Raw genomic sequence first — 20,864 nt, forward strand, 5'->3', positions numbered from 1 at the left:
AATGGTGCACTCATGGAGAATCTGCAATCTCTCTAATAAAGAATTTTCTTTCTTTTCCCCTCCACCTGGTTCTCTTTCTAGATTATATCATATCTTTGTTTCTAAATTACTTTCCTAAAATCTTATCTATTCTTCTCTCGAACCAACTGTAACCAATTGTAATATCTGACAATGCCCCTGTCATTATTGACCTCGATCTTCTCCCGGCGCATTGAATATCCAATAGATGGAGATTCAAATATTCTCTCTTGATCGATCCTGACTTCACATCTTCCTTTTTGACTTTTTCTGATGAATTTTTTGAGCTTCACTTAGATCCTACTATTTCTGTACAACTACTTTGGGACACCTTCAAAGCTTCAGCTCGAGGTCAAATCATTGACTTTGTTTTTTGGAGAAAGATATCTTTTCTTAAACAACATCAATCCCTTTACTTGATATCAAATGATTGGAACATCAATATTATTATTATTTTTCTCCAGCTAATTTAAAAGAACTTGTTCATGCAAAATTAAAGTTTAACAACATTTCCACAGATAATGCCTCTTAAATTCTACTTCAAACTAGCACCCACTATTACGGTGGCCTCAATAAAATGGGTAAGCTCCTAGCTAAATATTTGTAAATATATAAACAGTCCCATATTTTAGATTCTGTAAAAAATTATAAAGGTCATCCTGTTTTTAAGGACTCCAAAATTCTGGCAGAGTTCGTCCTTGGAGGCTGACATTTCTATATCTGAGATCCTTCAGGCTCTTCAGTCTCTTAAGGAAAATAAATCCCCTGATACAGATGGATTCAGGGTTGAATTCTTTCTTCATTTTTCTAATCTTCTTCTCCCTAAGCTGTTACATCTTTATCATTTTTTCTCTGCATCCGGTTCTACTGAGGGTTCCTTCCAAGAGGCTACTATCTGTCTCATTCATTGAGGTGGGAAAGATCCGACTCTTTGTAAAATTTACAGGCCTATTTCATTAGTCAATGTCAATTATAAAAATGTTCCCAAATCACTTGCTTTACGTCCCCTCCTACCTTTAATTATTGGGAATGAACAGTCAGGGTTCTTTTAAGGGAAGAATTACCTTGGATAATTCTAGATTGTTCTTTAATGTTTTAAAAAGGCTTCTTCCCTTTTGTACCCACTAGCAGCTATCTCTATTGATGTTGAGAAAGCATTTGATCGAATCGATTGGGCCTTCATGCTCAAATCCCTAGCATGCAAAAACAACAGTTGATGGACAGAATGCAGAACAATGTCATACATTCACCCCAGTAAGAGATCTGGGCCTAAATCCATCGTTTTTTTGCACTCCACACCACCCCAGTTCAGACATGGCCATATGCAAATCAGCCTTGACCCTAGCATGGCATGGGTTAGGACATCACTTTATCTCATATGTTTCCTTACTCTACCAATCTCCCATGGCTACTGTTTTAGATAATGGGAAAATGTATAGCTATTTTTTGTGTTCCTGTGGGGTCCGTCAAGGATGCCCTCTATCCCCTTTATTATTCATACTAGCTTTGGAACCTTTCCTACCCCGTTTAAAAAATAATGCTGACATTTGTGGATTTCAGTACGGAACTGATCATCTAAAACTTTCCGTTAATGCTGACAACATTCTTCTTTTCATTTCCGTGCCTGAGCAGTCCGTTCCTTCTTTAGGAAATTGCTACATTTTGCTTGGTTTCAGTATACAAGTATTCTGACAAAACCAAAGTTATGCCATTTAATAAACGTACCATTAGTCATTCTTTCGATGCCACAGGGTTTCATTAGAATACTTCAAAAATTCAATATCTTGGCATCTGGTTTTCTGCTTCAATTAAAGGTTCGGTTTTAGCTAATGTCAATGTATTTCTAGATAAAGTTGACAAGCTCTTCTCTTCCTGGAATCCCCTATTCCTCTCCTAGTGGGGTTGCTTGGACTGTATCAAAATGATGGTGTCAACCATCATTTTATATACACTTTCAATGATCCCAGTTAATAGCCTTCTTCGTTCTTCAAGAAATTGGATTCTAAACTTTCTAGTTTCCTTTGGAATAACAAAAATGCCAGAATCTCCATAGCTTCTCTTAGGAAGGCTAAACAAGAAGGTGGAGTAAATGTTTCCGACTTTTGGTTATACCTTAAGACTATCTGTCTCTGACAGGCCTCTAGATGACGCAATCCTTGTTTACCCCCTTATGGTTGGACATTGAAAGCTCTTGTCTTCCTCTATTTCTCCCTCAGGAAGTTATAGCCTTCTCAGCTAAGACCTACAAAATCTCCTATTCCCATTTTAAACATACTTGGAATATTCTATAACCAATTTACCAGTCACATCCTGCAAATCACAATTCCTTTTGTTATTTCCTTTCTGGAACAACAAACCAATTTTGGGGAAAACTTAAAGACAAACAGGTATCATTTGGTTCAAGGATCTATTCGCTAATAATGATCCTCTACCCTTTTCACTATTTCAACTCTTATTCAAATGTCCACTCTCCTTTTTACCTAAATTTCTTCTTCTTTTAAATATTCTTCTTGAGTTTCTTCATTCTTTTCCTGACACTCTCCCTTACTCCTAATGCATCACTTATTTATCAACTTCTCCACTCTTTATCATATGTCAGATCCAGATCTAAGTTAGAATTGCAGTGGGAATTGGATTTGGGATGTACCTTGACTCCCCCGTTTTGGAATAAAATTTGGGACAAACTCTTTAAAATCTCAAGAACTGCCTCCACTTCCCAATCTTTGTTTTTCCTCTATCATAGACTTTAGTTTACCCCGTCTCTCCTAGGAAGATTCCCCATGAATTCCTCTCCCAAATGTTGGTCCTGTGATCACCAATCGTGAGACCTTAAGCATATATTGTTCCATTGTCCCCCTATAACTTCCATCTTGGAAAAGATTTGGTAGCAATTATTACTATATTATTCCATTTAAATTTTCCACTGTCCCCCTTGACTCTCTTTTCGGGTAGTCTCTCTGAAGATATCCAATCACCATGCAGTAGTGTATGCTTGCTAGATCTATGCTAGCTCCTGCCTTTTAACAGATTGCTATTAATTAGAAATGTGCTTCAAATATCTCCTATGTAGCCTGGTTGAATAATGTTTGTCATTATCATAGATTAGATACTGCCTTCTCCTCTATGTATTTTCCTTCTGCTAATAGAGTTTTATATCGGTTACCCTTAACCTCTTTTCTGGATGAGGTTGCTCATAAATCTCCCAGTTGTACTTCATCTGAAAATGTTAAACTTACTTGATTTTCTATCTCTCTGCCATCAGTTTTGAATTGTGATACTCCTTGTTCTTAATTTTCATATTACATTATTTTATTATGTCCTTTTTCTGATATTTCTTTAACTGCTTTTAACTTGGTTGTCCTGTTATATATTCCCCTCCTGCCCCTTCCTCCCTTCCCCTGTATAGTTTCACAATTGTTAAAACAGCTTCAATTCTGTATGTGATCGAATAAAGCATATTTGTATATTGTATGCTTTTTAAGATTTTTAGTTTATTGTTTTATCTAGCTCTTGTAATTGTTTTTGGTTATGTGATCACCTTTAAAATAAAAGAAAGGAAAAATAAAACAAGCTATTTCAAATATGCAAAATGTATGTTTCCCCCCTCACATATCTCTTCAGCCTCCTGTGAGTGTCCTTATAATAATTTCTGTTCTCCTCCTACATCTCTCTTCAGCCCTGTGAGTGTCCTTATGTTAATGTATTTTCCCCCTAACATCTCTCGACACCGTAAAGCCCATGTGAGTGTCCTTGTGTTAATGTCTCATTTACTCACACCTCTTCTCAGCCCCCTGTGAGTGTCCTTATGTTAATGTCTCTTCTCCTCTCATATCTATCATCAGCCCTCTGTGCGTGTCCTTTTGTTAATGTCTCTTCTCTTCTCACACCTCTCCCTTATTCCCCCATGTGTGTTCTTATGTTAATGTCTCTTCTCCTCTAACATATCTTTTGAGCCCTCGTGTGTGCCCTAATATTAACATATTTCTCCTCTCATATCTCTCTTCAGCCGTCTGTGTGTGTCCTTAGGTTAATCGCTGTTGTTCTCTTACATCTGTTTTCTGACCCATGTCTGTGTCCTTATGTTAATGTCTTTTCCCCCTCAAATCTCTCTACACGGGGGAGGGGGGAACCACCAAGTATGGCAGACACAGGCTAGTGAAGCTCCGTACAAAGCCCTGACACTGAGCAAATATTCCTGCAGATACGGGACCATCCGCTCTAATTGAACCGCGCTCTGTACCACAGAAACCCTGAGGGGAACAAAAAAGCATGCAGAAGGGAGCCACTGTCAGGGCCGGACTGAGAAAAAAAACCGGCACTGGCAAAGTGCTCAGCCGGCCCCCTGGGGGTGCGACCGGGCTCTTTGTCCGGCCGGTTTTCGGCCTATTTTGTTACAGGGCCGCTTTTGTTATGCTGCAAAAATGGCCCCCACCCTTGCGGCGCACCGGGGGATTGCCCGGTGACCGCAATGGCCAATCCGGGCCTGGCCGCTGTGCTAGTTACTGTGAAAAGACACTGAGGCAGAGGGCATGGACTGGGCCGGGAGCCTGGTGGTGTCGGACTGAGCGCGGCACCGCGGGCTACGAGCGGATTGTGGCCCTTGAAGGGTCGCATTGAGAGCTTGGGCGAGCTATAGACGGAGATCCCGGAGCGAGAGTCTCGGGCGGGACCCACGGTGGAAGGCGGCAGCGCTGGAGGGAAACGGACCCGGGCAGGACTGCAGACGAGTGCTAATGTAGAGAGCACGCTTGTTTGCCCTTGGTTAGTGGTGAGGAGCGGAGTTGCACAAAGGGGAGACTGCATCACGAGCCTGAGCAAGTTACCAGCGGATGAGCAGCAGTGGCCCGTGGAGGAGATACACCGCGGACTGCTGAACACGCTCAATTGGTGGCTGATCAAGTGTGTCTAGTGTGGGCAGCTGGACCATAAATCGGAAGAGGCTGCTGTGAAAGGGTGGGCATCTTCCAAACTGAAGTGACAGGGCGGAGTGGAGCAACAATGATGGAGTACTAAAATAGTAAAACACACAAGGCGATGGATGGAATGTTGCACATTGGCAAAACATTCACCCCCAGTCACAGATCAGGTTTAAATCCATCACCATTCTTTAGCCCACTCCACCACCCCAGTTCAGTCATGGCCATATGCAAATCAGTCAGACCGTGTGCCTCATGGGAACAGTACAGCCCGATAAAATTGATAGCAGTGGCATAATTTACAGCACCAGAGAGTAGACGAGTGGCGACCTGGCTTGTAGGACACAGGTGTAGTTGCACGGACAGAGTGAATTGGTGGAGTTCTAGCGCATCGTCAAAGCACTGTGAAGGGGGCCCCTTCATTGCACACGCCCACTGAAAGACGAAGAGGATAGGGCATAACGTCTCGCAAGAATGGAGCGAACCAGAAATAAGCAACCCGGACTCGGACGAACCGAACATAGTACAACACAGTGAATGCACGCCAAGCCAGGAGGGGGCTGCAGTGCCACCCACGAAACATGAAGGCACTATGGATAAATTGGATTTGATCCTCAAAGAGGTCCAGTACACAAATAGGTACGTACACTGTCAGTCAGTCTCAGCCTGTTGAAAGCGGACCACATGAAATTAGCGGAAAAGGTTAAAAACACTCAAAGTGGCTCTCGATGATCTGATACCTCAACAAACAATACACACAACACAAACAGAGCATCTGCAGCGTCAGCTCAAAGGATTGCGGGATAGAGTGGACGATGCGGAAGGGAGATCCCAACGTAATAATATGCGCATCTTGGGAATTCCGGAGTTATAGACTCTTCTCGCTCCTAAATACAAATTATAAAATCCTGAGTAAACTATTGGTGAATAGGCTGGTCCAGTTCTTTCCTCAATTAATACATACTGACCAATGCAGTTTTGTGCCAGGAAGGAGTACGGCCCTTAATATCCAGAGACTGCTTCCAGGTAATGACACACACGCCTAGAGCGGTTAATGTGCAGGGATATATATCGCTTGATCTCCATCAAGCATTTGACACAATACACTGGCAGTATATGTTATATGCCTTGTTGCTGTTTGGCGTCCCGGTGGTATATGCAAATTGGGTGAGGCTGCTGTATACCCACCCCACGATATGTGCACGTAGAGGTGCTCACATCTCGCATCAATATGGGATAGCAAGGGGTACTAGACAAGGATGCCCACTGTCGCCATTGTTATTTGTCTTGGCCTTTGAGCCTCTACTGCACAGACTAAGGAATACGGCAGGACATAGAGGGATAAAAGTGGACACTACAACACATATTATCTCAGAGTACTCAGATGATTTAATATTATATATCACTGATTTGGATGAGGATTATGAACCCATACCTACCTTTTTGCCACATTCCAGAGGCTTTCTGGCCTCTCGCTATATGAGAACAAATCCTACGTATATTTCTTCAGGGATACAACATGCACAGACTCACTGCCATTTGATGGTTGCCTGTTTCAGACGGCACCAGTTACATTTAGGTACTTGGGAATTCAGATATTCAGAGAAATGGAGGCTGTGTTAGATGGTAATCTGAATCGTGCTATAGCTGCACTTGAGCCCCAAATAAAATTTTGGACCTCCCTGCTAATATTGGTGGCGGGTAGAGGGGTTATCACCAAGATGATGATGTTCCGTGGATTATTATATTATTTTACTAACCTACCCATTATTGTCCCAGGACAAGTGTTCAAACCCCTAGATACCCTATTGGTGGAATTGATATGGGGACGGGCCGAAGGGAAATTGGGCTAGCGAAGTTACAGCTGGTCACGAAGCAAGGGGGAATGGGTAGCCAGACTTGAAAGTGTACTGCTATGCAAGCCAGCTACAATGGATGGCATATTGGATCTCGGGTTGCAATTTAGTATTTACACGAGATTGCAATTACCCAACAGGCGTGGGAACTTGGGGAACTACATACACTCTTACTACCTAATAGCATGATTCCCTGAACTGTGCCGCGGCTACTACAAGTAGCATTAGTATACTGGAGAAGGGCCTTACTTTATATGAAGTAGCGGGCCCTTTACGCCACTAATATCCCCCTTCTGGGACTCCCAGTCCCAACTGGTATAGTTTCATTTAGACGAATATTGGCTTGGGGGGATGCAGTGTGACCACAATGGGCATATTTTTCACGGATGGTGTTCACAAAAGCACACTTGCCCAGCCTCGACCATGCACACTAATGTTTTAGGCTGATTAAAACGTTACTGAATTTGAGCTTCAACTCGGGCACCTGCTTTATTTATATCTTTAAATCTATGTCTTATAGTGTCTCCTTGTTAAGTGTGAGCCTTATTGTTCTCAACCATGAATTTTCTGAGCCCTCTAATTCCTCTAGGTGTGTCTGATGAACCTGGGCTATGGTTGTAGGTCCTTGTATCGTATTGTATTGTGTTATAAGCTTGGGTAGCGAAGGATGGTATTTTGTGGCCTATGCGTAGGTTTGTTGACTGAGCTTTTGAATTTATGTTTTCTCTTTCGTTGCTCCCTTCTTTTCCGAGCTGAGATAGGTGCTCAACTGCGATCTTGTTGTCGCAAGTGACGTCAGTGTTGTTTGTTGGGACCTTTATTAGTTCCTCTATGTAGAACTCCTTAAGTGTGCGTGGTTTTTCTTTGGCCTCACACATCTTCCTTGTTTCTTCCTTTGGGTTCTCCAGGTCCAAGTTTTGATGGATCCCCTGGATGTGTGGGCTATTTGGGTCCTTTGTATTGTTTGTGGGGTCGTTTTGCTTCTCTTTTGTGGTAGCATTGTAGGCCATCCTCTGAGGGGCAAGTGAGCGTTGAAGGGCTTGGACCTCTCTTGGCATCGAATATATTATGGACCCGAGTTATTTGAAGAAGAAGAAGCTGGTGCTTGTATTCTTAGTTCCACTATTTTCTGAGTTCCTAAACACTGTTAAAATGGTGAAATTGAAGGACTCTTTTGGGTTTTGGCCCAGTCTGCAACTATTGCTGGTTGTTTTGTATTTTATTTTTTTGCACCTTGCTTCATGTTGCTAGGCTTCTGGAGCTGTGGTTTCAAAATGTGTGCCCAAATGTTTGTGCTATATAACACCTCTGGGCAGTAGTTGTTTGAGGCTGATCTAGCACCCTTTTTGCCTAATAAGGAATGAGTTTATTATTTTTCACACGTATTGATGCTATGGTTAAGCACGTTTAGTGAATGTGCGGATATTTCCCTCTGAGGGAACACTACTACCTGTTTCATTGCTGTTAAGGCTTCTGGAGCTGACTCAGAGTCTGCCTGACTCTGCCTGATCTCAACTTCTCCTCTTTGTTTCGTGAGTTCCCGTAACTTACCGTAGGACACCTGACACTTGCCCCGGCTATCCTTCTTAGATTTGACAGTCCTGTCATTCTTATGGATGCAAGGATTGAGTAAGGGTTGAGCACATAATTATTTGATGCCCCTTTTCTTCGGATTGCGTTTGATTTGCATTCCTGTATTTATTTATTCTGTATTTTATTGTAATTGCCGTTCGAGGTTGAACCCTTTATTTATGCCATTGTTTGTGCTCTTAATTGTGTATTTTTCCAAGTGGCGAGATCATTGGTTTTAGGCTGCTCCAGTTGTTTGGGCCAAGAAAGGCAGTCAGGCAGTCTGACGTTCGAGAGATAGTATGAGAGCAAGCTTGAGTTTGTTGCAATCTTTTAGTTGACGTTTCTTTTTGGGAAGATGTAATCCAGCCTGCAGGTAGTGGTCCCCATAGATGCTTTAGGCTGAGCTAGGGGTGTACTGTTGGAGTTGCAGGGACTAGTAAGTTGCGACTCCCTCCCGTGCCGTACCCTCCAGCACTGAAAGCTCGGATGTTGATGTGCCCCTCCCCCCATGGCATGTCCTCTTGTCAAGGTACAGGCCCAGCTGTGTTGGGTTGGTGGTGCTGCGGCCAACAACAACGGTGGTAGAGTGAGGAGGCAAAGTCTGGGGGGCCGCGCTGTGCTCCGTGGTAAGCGGCCTTGGCCTACCCCCCGCTGTGATCTCTGTGGTCTCCCACACTGTAACCAGACTGTAGACTCTGTAAGTTCTGCAACCCCAATTGTGGGGTGGCTATTGTCCGCTGTTCTCTACCGCCCGGGGCAAGGCTGGGAAGGTAGAGCAGTAGCAATAGCAAGGGGGGAGGGAGAGAGATCAGGGAGAGGTGAGGAGCTGTGGTGCCTAGCAGGGGACCTTGCGGGAACCCACCGTCCCACAAGCCGCACACAGACTAGGCTGAGACGCTTCGCCGGGGGAGTTTGGACTCTCTATCTCTAAAGGGACTCACCCGCTTGGCCCCACCCCGTTGTCTCCACTGCGGTGCTTCCCTGCCTCACCTCCACTCTAGTGATGCTGCCTTGTCGCATCACACTACACCTTCGCGTCGCCATCTGCCGGAGCTGTAATTTTCGGCTGTGGTTGCAGTTGCAGATTTCCCTGGATACACGGAGAACTCGCGGCTCATGGCTCCAACCTCATTGCTCGCTACTCCACTCTGCTCCTCACCGTGCCCTGCGTTGAACCGGAAGTAAATTCACATGGAGTGTACTTCTGTTTGTGTCCGTTCTCCTCTCACATCCCTCTTCAGCCCCCTGTGAGTGTCCTTATATTAATGTTTGTTCCTCTCTCACTCCTCTCCTCAGCCCCCTGTGAGTGTCCTTATGTTAATGTCTGTTACTCTCTCACATCTCTGTTCAGCCCCTTAAGTGAGTCCTTATGTTAATGTCTAGTCTTCTCTCACATCTCTCTTCAGCCTCTTCTTTGAGTACTTATGTTAATGCCGTCAAGCTCTGGGATCTGCTCGACACAACATCCCTGGACGCTGCCTTCCTGATGGAGACCTGGTTTAACGACTCCTCCGCACCCGATATCGCCATAGCCATCCCAGACGGATACAAGATCACCTGCAGAGACCACACCAACAGAGTCGGAGGAGGAATCGCCACCGTCCACAAGAACAGCATCAGGGTCTCGACTAGCACCAACGATGCGCTCAGCACCGCGGAACACAAGCATTTCCAGATCCACACAGACCCTAACTCCACTCTCAGAGGCACCCTCGCCTACCGCCCTCCCGAGCCCCGCCCCGAGTTCAGCTACTCCATCACCGACTTGATCAGCACGCACGCACTGACCTCCACCGACTACATCCTCCTCAGGGACCTGAACTTTCACCTTGAGAAGAACAACGACAACAACTCCACAACCCTGATCGACAACCTCACCAACCTCAGACTGAAGCAACTCATCACAATGCCCACCCACTACGCCAGCCACAAGCTCGACCCCGTCTACTTCTCAAGCCTGCATGTGTCCTTCAGCCACCCACCAAACTCCTCTGGACTGACCACCACTGCATCCACTTTGCCTTCCAGAAACCCACCACACATCACCGCACCCAACAGATCCCCCGCCGCTGCTGGAGCAAAATCACCGAAGACCAACTACACGCAAACCTCGCTCTCAGCCCACCCACCGAACCTCCAACACCGATGACGCTGCCCACAGCCTCAGAAGCTGGATTAAGGACTGCGCCAATACCCTTGCCCCACTAAAGAAACACCCCCACAGAGACACCAGCAAGAGGGCCAGCTAGTTCACCCCAGAACTCCTAGCCTCCAAGCAAGCCTGCCGGAAGCTAGAGAAGAAATTGCACAGTGAACAAACTCCGTACAGCACGCAGCACACAAGGACGCCATCTGCAACCACCACCACCTCATCAGTGCGGCCAAGAGGACCTCCTCCAAAGACTGCCTAGACAACAACGCACACAATAACAAGGAGCTCTTCAACATCATGAAGGAACTCTCCAACCCCAGCTCCAACACCAATGACATCCCGCCATCTCAAACCCTGTGCGACTCCCTCGCCACCTTCTTCCACAGCAAGATAGCAGACATCCACGACAGCTTCAACACCCAGACAGCCCCAACAGACAGCAACACAACAGATCCTCTGCACACCCTTAACCACGATCCCGTGCTAGCCTGGGCCAGTGTGAGCATCGATGACACCATCAAGACCATGCGCACAATCCACTCCGACTCTCCGTCAGACCCATTCCCGCACCACGTCTTCAAGCAGCTCCATCGCACCCCACCTGCGCAACGTCATCAATCTCTCCCTTGAGACCACGACCTTCAGAGAGATCTGGAAATACGCCGAGATCAACCTCCCCTACTCAAAAAACCTAAGGCAGACCCAAGAGACCTCAAGAACTTCCGGCCAATCTCTCTGCTCCCCTTCCCGGCCAAGGTCATTGAGAAAACCGTCAACAGACTGCTAACCCAATACCTTCAAGAATACAGAATCCTGGACCCTTCCCAGTCAGGGTTCCGCAGCAACCACAGCACCGAGACTGCCCTCATCGCTGCTACCGATGACATCAGGACCCTGCTGGACAACGGCGAGACCGCAGCACTCATCCTCCTAGACCTCTCTGTCGCCTTCGACACCGTCAGCCACCGCACACTACGTGCACGCCACCATGCCGCCGGGATCCGAGACAAGGCTCTGGATTGGACCACCTCCTTCCTCTTCGGCAAAACGCAGTGCGTCCGCCTCCCCTCATTCCATTCCAAAGCCTCCGAGATCATCTGCGGCGTACCCCAGGGATCATCCCTCAGCCCGACACTGTTCAACATTGACTTGGCCCCGCTCGCACACGTAGCCCGACAGCACGACCTCAACATAATCTCCTACGCCGACGACACTCAGCTGATCCTCTCCCTCACCTAGGACCCCATCACCGCCAAAGCCAACCTCCATGAAGGAGTGAAGGCCGTCGCCGACTGGATGAAGACCAGCTGTCTGAAGCTGAACTCGGACAAGACGGAGGCTCAAACACTTTAGCCTGGGATGACTCCTGGTGGCCGACTGCACTGGGGGCAGCCCCGACACCCACCGACCACGCACCCAACCTCGACTCAACGCTCTCAATGACCAAGCAAGTCAACACCATCTCCTCCTCCTGCTTCAACACCCTCTGCATGCTCTGCAAGAACTACAGATGGATCCCAACAGATACAAGAAAGACAGTCACCCAGGCCCTCGACAGTAGCAGACTCGACTACGGAAATGCCCTCTACGTGGGAGCCCCAACCAAGCTCATAAAACGACTACAACGCATCCGAAACGCCTCAGCACAACTGATCCTAGACGTACCATGCCACGGCCACATCACCCCCCACCTGAGAAACCTCCACTGGCTCCCTGTCAACAAGAGGATATCCTTCAAACTCCTCACCCACTCACACAAGGCACTCCACTAGACCGGCCCAGCCTACCTCAACAGACGGCTCTCCTTCAACATCCCCAACTGACAGCTCCGCTCCGCCGACCTGTCACTCGCCACCGTCCCGCGCATCCGAAGAACAACCACCGGGAGATCCTTCTCCCACCTCGCCGCCAAGACACGGAAATCACCCTCCCACTGAGCCAACAACAGACCCAAGACCTGCTGACCTTCAGGAGGATACTCAAGACCTGGCTGTTCGATCAGTAGCACCCCCCCCTCAGCACCTTGAGAACCTCGCGGGCATGTAGTGCACTTTACAAATGATTGATTGAATGAATGAATGAATGAATGAATGAATGAATGAATGAATGAAAGAAAATTTATAACGCGCAGCTAAAACCCGAAGGCATCAAGGCGCCTAACAAAAAATGAATCACAAGAAGGCAGAAGCAAAACTACGGGTAAGCTTTGGCAAATAGCCGTGTCTTTAGGGCTTTTCTAAAGGACTGAGGAGTGGAAAGGGCCTTAATTTCCACAGGAAGAGCATTCCACATTTTTGGTGCTATAGTGGAGAAAGCTCTGCCACCCCATTTGACTCTGCGAATGCGTGGTACAACTAGCAGAGATTTGTTGGCGGAGCGCAGATTCCTCGAGGGGCAATAGGGGGCCAGAAGAGCCCCAATCCCCACTGACCTATTTCTCGCTAAGGCGCCAAAGGTCAGGCACAGGATTTTAAAGGAAATCCTGTCCTCAATGGGGAGCCAATGTAACGCCTTCCTCGCAGAGGTGGCCGACGCCCGTTTGAGTAAATCCAACACAAACTTAGCCGCCGCATTTTGGACCATTTGAAGGCGCTGCAGCAGCCCCTTGTCCTGCATACAGTGCATTACAATAGTCAAGTCGGGAGCCTATAAGTGCAACAACGACTTGCTTTCTGGCCTGCTGGGATAAGTAATGTTTAATCTTCCTCAAGATGTAAAGTATGCCCCAACAGGTGGAAACTGTTCTATTCACCTGCTGACGCATATTGAGGGTAGGGTCGATCAAAACTCCTAAATTTTTCGCCAGAGCGGCGGGCACCTGACAAACTCCCAGTGAGGTAGGCCACCAATTTGCCGACCAGATGTCCTCTTTACCCCCAAACACCAAGATCTCCGTCTTCTCCCCATTCAGTTTTAATGAATTGTAAGTCATCCATTCTGCGACTGCCTCTAAACAAGATCTAAAATTGGAGGCAGCCTCGTTAATAGACTGGGAGAGGGAGACCAGGATCTGGGTATCGTCGGCGTAGGAGACTACCTCCATCCCGAAAGATCTTATTAGTCTGGCAAGTGGGGTCACATAGATGTTAAAAAGGGTTGGACTTAGTGCCGACCCCTGGGGGACCCCACATTGCACAGACAGGGATGGAGATAGGAACTCCCCCAGCATCACTCTCTGTTCCCTCCGATCTAGGAAGGAAGTCAGCAAATTAAGAGCGGACCCCTCCACCCCAATCTCCCTCAGGCGAGATGTTAACACCGAGGGAGAAAGGGTGTCAAACGCAGCTGTGAGATCTAGCAGGATGAGGAGGGTGGTCTGGCCCCTATCAACTCGAGTGCGGATATTATCCAGCACTATGGTAAGGGCCGACTCGGTGCTATGCTCCCTCCTGAATCCATGCTGCGAGTGATCTAAAAGGCCGGAGTTCTCCAGAAAGGCCGCGAGATGCTTATTAAGATGTGTTTCCAGCATCTTCGCAGCGGCAGGAAGCAGTGAGATGGGGCGAAAGTTTTTAAGTACCCCAGGGTCCAGTGTTGGCTTCTTAAGTAATGGTTTCACCACTGCCCTTTTCCATTGCCGAGGGAAGGTGCCAAACCTCATTGCCCCATTCATGATCTCCAGAAGGGGAGGTAAAAGGGTCTCCTTACATTGCTTAAGAAGTATGAGAGGACAGGGATCCAAGGGGGAGCCTGATCTGGTCCTAGTGAGAAGGTCCTCAAGTTCCTGAAATACAAGGGGAGGGAAGGATACCAAGCGTCCCGAAGGAGCAACCTCCACCGTAGTTAGAGCAAATTCAGCGAAACCAGAGGAATCAGCAATTTCAGCTTTCTGAAGCTCTAGGGCCGAATAAAGATCAGCAATCTTTGCCTGAAAGAAAGAGGCAATGTTGTTACATAACAGCTGAGACCCGATGACGGGATCAGGAGTCTGAAGGGAGGTCAGAGAATCAACAATCTTAACCACATCGATGCTATGCATTTTCCCCTCCTGTGCTGAGTTTTTCTCATTCCCATGTTTCATGACGAGCTGGGCTCGTCATGAGCGTGCGAGGAGGCTACCTCATGACGAGCCCAGCTCGTCATGAGCGTGGAAGGGGTTAAAAAGCTCTTTCCGGGAGGAAAGTGAGATGGTACAAGCAGTAAAGTATTGTTGCTTAACTCTTATTACCTCCGCCTTGTAGCCCCTCAGTAGGATTTTATGGGCCTCTTTTTCCCTCAAGTCCCAGACATAGCATCGATCAGGGAGAAGGTGTCAGTGGACTCCATATCCTCAAGATGGTAATTCAGATCTCCCAGAACCGTATAATGCTCACAGCCAAAATACGGTTCAAGAATCTTAAGCATATTTTGTCCAAACTCCATTCTAGACCCAGGGGGGCGGTAAATTAGAACACCAGTGAAAGGTAACTCAGAGAGGCCTTTTAAGAAAAAATGTAGGACTTGAACATCATCCTTAGGGTCAAATAACGGTGTAGTGTGGCATAGGAGACTATCCCTATATAGGATACCTAGACCTCCTCCCATGCGACCTGTCCTATCCAGCCTAGGATTGATTGAATGTTTGTTCTTCTCTCACACTCTCTTCAGCCCCCTGTGAGTGTCCTTATGTGAATGCCTGCTCTCCTCTCGTACCTCTCTTCATCCCACTGCCTGTGTTTTTATGTAAGGGATGGCTGTTGAATTTCAAAAGTGATGGGGCGTACATATATACACAAGCATAATGTGTCTGCGAGCGTAGTGAGCAAGTCCGAAGTGAAAAGGGCAAGTGCAAGTTTTCCCTCTCAAGAAATTCTTTGAAAATATGGGATTCAAATTATAGATTTTATAGCAAACATTTACAACTAGTTTTTGAAAAACTCGGTTTTCAATGGGGCATTTTACAGCACAAGTTTCAAGACAATTATCAAAGCATAACAGATATTTGCAAGGCATAGTACCTAATTTGTCTGTCTGGGATAAACCCTGCAACCCCCAAACCAAACACATACCCACTCAAAAAGTAGGTGTCACAAGTATTTGCCACCTAGATGCCTCTTTCTACCTGTTTACTGTATTTTGTCAGGCATGGGCCTCTCAAAACAGATGGGTTGGAAAAGGATGCTGCTCGAAGGATGAAACCCCACTTCACATAGATGGAAAGGAAAGACACACACATATGTGTTCAGATGCTACTAACAAATCAAGAACCTCCGGGCTTAGGATCAGGATTATTAGATTAGTTTATAATTAGTGTTTCCTCATCCTGAGCTCCAGCCCCTCCACTTGGGACGACTCATGGTGGGCTGCAGATCTTGGATCCCCACCAGACCCGCAGACCACACGCGAAACCTCAGCATCATCTTGGACTCCTCACTCACCATGAAGCGCTAGATCAATGCTGTCTCATCATCCTGCTTCGACATGCTATGCCTGCTCCGAAAGAACTTCAAGTGGATCCCCACCGAGTCCAGAAAGACGGTCACAGATGCACTCGTTAGTACCAGACTCAACTATGGCAACGCACCCTATGCTGACATCATCTAGTAGAAACTCCTCAGGAAACTGCAGTGTCAGCACAGACTCAGGCTGGCGCTTCAGGTAGAGGCTGGCATGCGGTACAGCTGGGTCAGCCTGGTCAACAATGCAAACAAGCATTGGTAAATGCATTAGGTTTCTTAGTCTAGGAGCGTCTGTACTGCAGTGTCAGCGTTAGCTCAGGCTGGCAGTTTAGTTACAGACTGGCATGAGGGAGAGTGGGATCGTCCCAGGCAACAATGCAAGCAAGCATTGGTAAATGCATTAAGTTTGTTGTGCTCGGAGGGTCTGTACTGCAGTGTCTGCGCTGGCTCAGGCTGGCACTTCAAGTACAGACAGTCATGAGACAGTGCAGGGTCATCCTGGGCAACAATTCAAACACGCATTGGTAAACACATTAGGTTTCTTAGACTCAGATGGTCAGTACTGCAGTGTCAACACTGGCTCAGGCCGGCACTTCAGGTACAGACATGCATGAGGGAGAGCAGGGTCGACCATGGCAACAATCCAAGCAAGCATTGGTAAATGAGTTAGGTTTCTTAATCTCTGAGGGTCCGTACTGCAGTGTCAGCTCTTGCTCAGACTTGCACTTCAGGTACGGATGGGCATGAGAGAGAGCGGTGTCGGCCTTAGCTACAATGCAAGCAAGCATTGGTAAACGCATTAGGTTTCTTATTCTCGGAGCGTCTGTACTGCAGTGTCAGTGTTAGCTCAGACTGGCACTTAAGTTACAGACTGGCATGAGGGAGAGCGGCATCAGCCTCAGCAACAATACAAGCAAGCATTGGTAAATGCATTTGGTTTCTCAGTCCCTGAGGGTCAGTAGTGCATTGTCAGCGCTGGTTCAGGCTGGCACTTCAGGTACAGACTGGCATCAGGGAGAGAGGAGTCGGCCTGGGCAACAATGAAAACAAGCAATGGTAAATGCATTAGGTTTCTTAGTCTCTGAGAGTCCGTACTGCAGTGTTAGCGCTGGCTCAGGCTCGCACTTGAGGGACAGATTGGTCTGAGGGAGAGCGGTGTCAGCCTGGGTTACAAAGCAAAAAGATCAGAATTCAAATCGAGCTCACTTACTTGCTGTTCCGTCTGGCGAGGAAATTTCAGCTGCTTTTTCCTCCTCCAGGTGCGTTCAGCTACAATCTCCTACAAGCCCAAGCTCAGATAGAAGCCCACAGCAGATTCCAATACGTTTTTCTACTCCTGGTGGGAGGGACAGAGAGACAGACTGGGCAGCTTTGCCAAAGATTAATGACTTCTCATTTAAAACCGAGCTGACATACTGCTGTTTTTACTCTGGTAATATATTGCTGGCTTCTCTCATTTCGTGTGCACAAGAGCACACTGCAAATTTAGTCACTTCTTTGTTTAAAAAATAAATCTAGACTGAAGCAGGAGTAGAATAAGCAAAAGTAAAACACTCACATGCTCTGACCTGGCTGCCTGACCTGGAAGGAAGCTATACTGACCTCCACCCTTTGACCAGGTCCTTCCATTCAAGATGACCAACAGCAGTTTCTGGCAGAATGCAGAGGTCAGTGACACGCCCCACTCTGTCATGTCCTCGAAAGGCCTGCCCAGACTCTGGTCCTGCTCTAAACACGATTACAAGAACACCTAAACAAGAAACATATACTTCAAAATTAACACAGACCACGCCCATCACTAAGTCATCACACCCTTTGCTTATGCTTACAGAGGGAGAAAGACCTCGAGCAGCCAGCACATGAGCCCTGTCAAGTGTCACTCATCTGGGGTCAAACTAACGCAAATGCTTCATTGTCGCCGCATTACCGTACTGAGATTATTTGTCACGCAATTTCTAGTTCCACCAGAAGACCTCTGGAATCGCTTCTACTGCATCTTTAAAAAGACATGCTGTCTGAGCAAACATGGCTCATGCTTTTTGATAGTGCACTTAGAAACTGATTCCCCTCTTGCATCACACTCGGAGTCGAGTAGGTCAGGCATTGTCAGGTTATGTTGGTGGGCTGTAGTCCCAGAAAAGCTTTTCGTGCATGTGGTTGCAGAGACATAAAGGTTGTCATGACACCGGGTGTAAATCACGTCGTTCTCCAGAACTGATGTCTGACAAAATGGGACTCTGCATGAGAACTCCACAGAAACTGTGAGTGCAACAGGCAAGGGGCTCTACGGTGGTAGCTAAAATTTCTGAAGCTTGGTTGGCAACCCAAAAGCAGGGGCGGGACAGAGATAAGTGCTAGGGGCAGAAACGGATATGATTGCAAAGATCCCAAGTACACTGTAGTGGGGGGAAGGAAAGGACCAAGACAAGAAATCTGCAGGGATATCCGTGTCTTGGGTATAGAGAGATTCTGAGGATCCCTGATATGTTGTTTCCATTGATGGAAGTTGCTTCCCCAGAGCTAGGTAAGACTTTTTTTCATTCACAGACGATTCCGATATGTCTGGTTTAAGCGCAGTGATATCAGATGAAGAATCTGTCTCAGGACTCTCTGGTGGTATCCTTAGCAGCGGTTTAATAAACCATTTACTCAGAAATGGCAGCTGGCCCTAAAAAAGGTGGAAAGAGAAGGGCAGAATCTCCGGAATGGGATTATTCAGCTACGCTATAATTCCATGAGGAGAATAATGCACGGAGAGGGGGCTTGTCTCTCAATGGGACTTCTGCAGGCTCAGGATTGGCACATACCCCCTCCAATGAATTAATCTATAATACATTGAAAAAGATGCAGGGGGAAACCCGGTCAGAGAATCGAAGGTCTCATCTAACCACTAAAAGCTACAGGGAGCGATTCAGAAGGTTAACAAAATTGTTCTGAAATGGCCAAGAGAGTTACAGCAGTGGAAGTCTGGACTTGGCGGTGGAAGCGGACATTGGAATCCTGCAGGAGCACTTTGAAAACAGGAATCTCAAATGGTCGACGTCCAATGGAAACTAGAAGATTTTGAAAACCGTCTACTGAGAAATAATTTTAGGTTTTTAGGTCTTGCAGACAATGTTGAAGGGAATGATAGAAGGGCATTTCTGCTGAGCATGTTAAAGGGGGGCTTTACTGATCTTTCTGTCAGGGACTGGTACTCAGAAGTGCAGTGGTTTCACAGGCTTCCATTGATGAGGAGGAAGAATCGACAAATAGACCAAGTGAAGAAACCTAGGGCACTCTGGTTTTCTTTGGTAGCTTTCTTCTCCGGCAGGTCATTTTCAATAAAGCCCGGCCTGAGGAAAAACACTCCTTTGAGGGTCATATGTTTTTTCATTCACCTAGATGTCTGCCATGTCACAGGGGAAAGCAGGTCTCAATAATGACAGATGTTTATTACTTTTCAGGGATTGGTATGTCAGGTGATTTTGATAAATCCTACCCGCTTAAAAGTTATATTTAAAGGGAAACCCAGACATTTACTTCAGAAATAAAGACACAGAAATAAAGACACAAGAATATTTAAAGGAGATTTCTGGGGGGGGGCTAATTGCTCTGGGCTTGGTTGCTAATCTGGGTAGAGGAGGGGCAGGCACCTTGGTCAGACATATGATTATATGTAACTGCGGGGTATTTTTCTTTAAGGGGGCAGTATACTGTGGTACTGCTTGACGGGTAGGCCTGGGGTTACCTTTCTCTTTATCTCCAGGTAATATGTTTTGATGGGTGGTTATCTCTCTTTTCTTCACTGGTTAGGTAGGTTCTTAATGGCAGGCTAGTGTGAGAGGGGGCTGGGGTAGTGCTACAGTGGGTGTCATCATTAGGGTCATTTCTGGCCTTCTGCTCAGTGGTGGTTTGTTGATGGGGGGTGTGTCTCTGGGGTGGTTGTTGGGGTGTGACAGTGGGGAGGATTGTGGAGAGGTTGGTGGGGAGTATGGGGTGGCCTGTGTAGAGTGGGGGGCTAGCCAAGACAATAGAAGCATGTGGATTTCAAAGTAGTATTTGTGGGTATGAAATATAAGATACTGGGGACATAGTGTGGCTTCTTTTTTTTCCATTTTATTCGATGAATAATTTATGGATTGCTACTATAAATATATATGTCGGCGTAATAACCGGTCAATAAAAGAAAGGGTGGCTATTGCTTTACAAATTTTGAAGGCAGACATAATCTGCATGCAGGTAACTCCATGTAGAAATATCTTGGTTGATTTGGGATATCAAGCTCTTTGTTGTACCTCTCAATGGACATGTACACGGGGGTAGCTATTTTGTAAGGCTGGGCGTAGTTTGCATAGTAGCACTACACATAGCTATTTTGTAAGGCTGGGCGTAGTTTGCATAGTAGCACTACACGTAGCTTCACGTAGTATACTTTAAACTTTGTGTAGTGTAGCTGAAAACACTGTGTACTGGTCTGTACTGTGCTAAAATTGCAAACTAATTACAAAAAGCTTCCTGTACAAAACCAGATATGAGAAAATAAGCATTTCTATCTTTATATGCTAAAATACATATAGTACTTTCACAATGGTGAAACTAATAAATTGGCAAGCAGTGGGAGATGTGATGATTTTGGGATCCTCCCTAACCTAGGGAGAGTACCAAATAGATGCCTTGAAAACAAAAAAGCACATCTTATTGAACAATTTAGTTGTGGTCCCATCCTCTTAGGACAAACCCAAACACAGTTATTGGCAAAAAAACATTCCCAACCAAAGGCCCTGCAAAGCATTATGGGATGAAATTAGCAGTGGGCAGTGAATATTATATAGTATACAATATCAAAAGAATTCTACAAAGAGCTGCAGTTCCACTGGTCATCCTGTGGAAAAGTAAATTTTGCCATGTTCTGTGTCCCTACGTGTCCTCCATCTTATGTTATGTGTGCATGATTAAATATGCATATGTATCCCCCATGTTTGATTAAAGA

The 20,864-nt window shown here is 46.4% G+C and overlaps 1 protein-coding gene across 1 annotated transcript in view; it reads right to left on the reverse strand.

The window, feature by feature from the left end:
- The window catches only part of LOC144766885 (lectin-like), an 80,507-nt gene extending 63,331 nt beyond the window's left edge, over nucleotides 1–17,176 (reverse strand). The window contains exon 1 of the mRNA XM_078650595.1: nucleotides 17,103–17,176. The gene's annotated coding sequence lies outside the window, so the exon portion shown is untranslated. The remainder of the gene's footprint in view (nucleotides 1–17,102) is intronic.
- Nucleotides 17,177–20,864: the final 3,688 nt, after the last annotated feature.

The sequence above is a fragment of the Lissotriton helveticus genome, chromosome 1_1, assembly GCF_964261635.1.
Source record: "Lissotriton helveticus chromosome 1_1, aLisHel1.1, whole genome shotgun sequence".
NCBI lineage: Eukaryota > Metazoa > Chordata > Amphibia > Caudata > Salamandridae > Lissotriton > Lissotriton helveticus.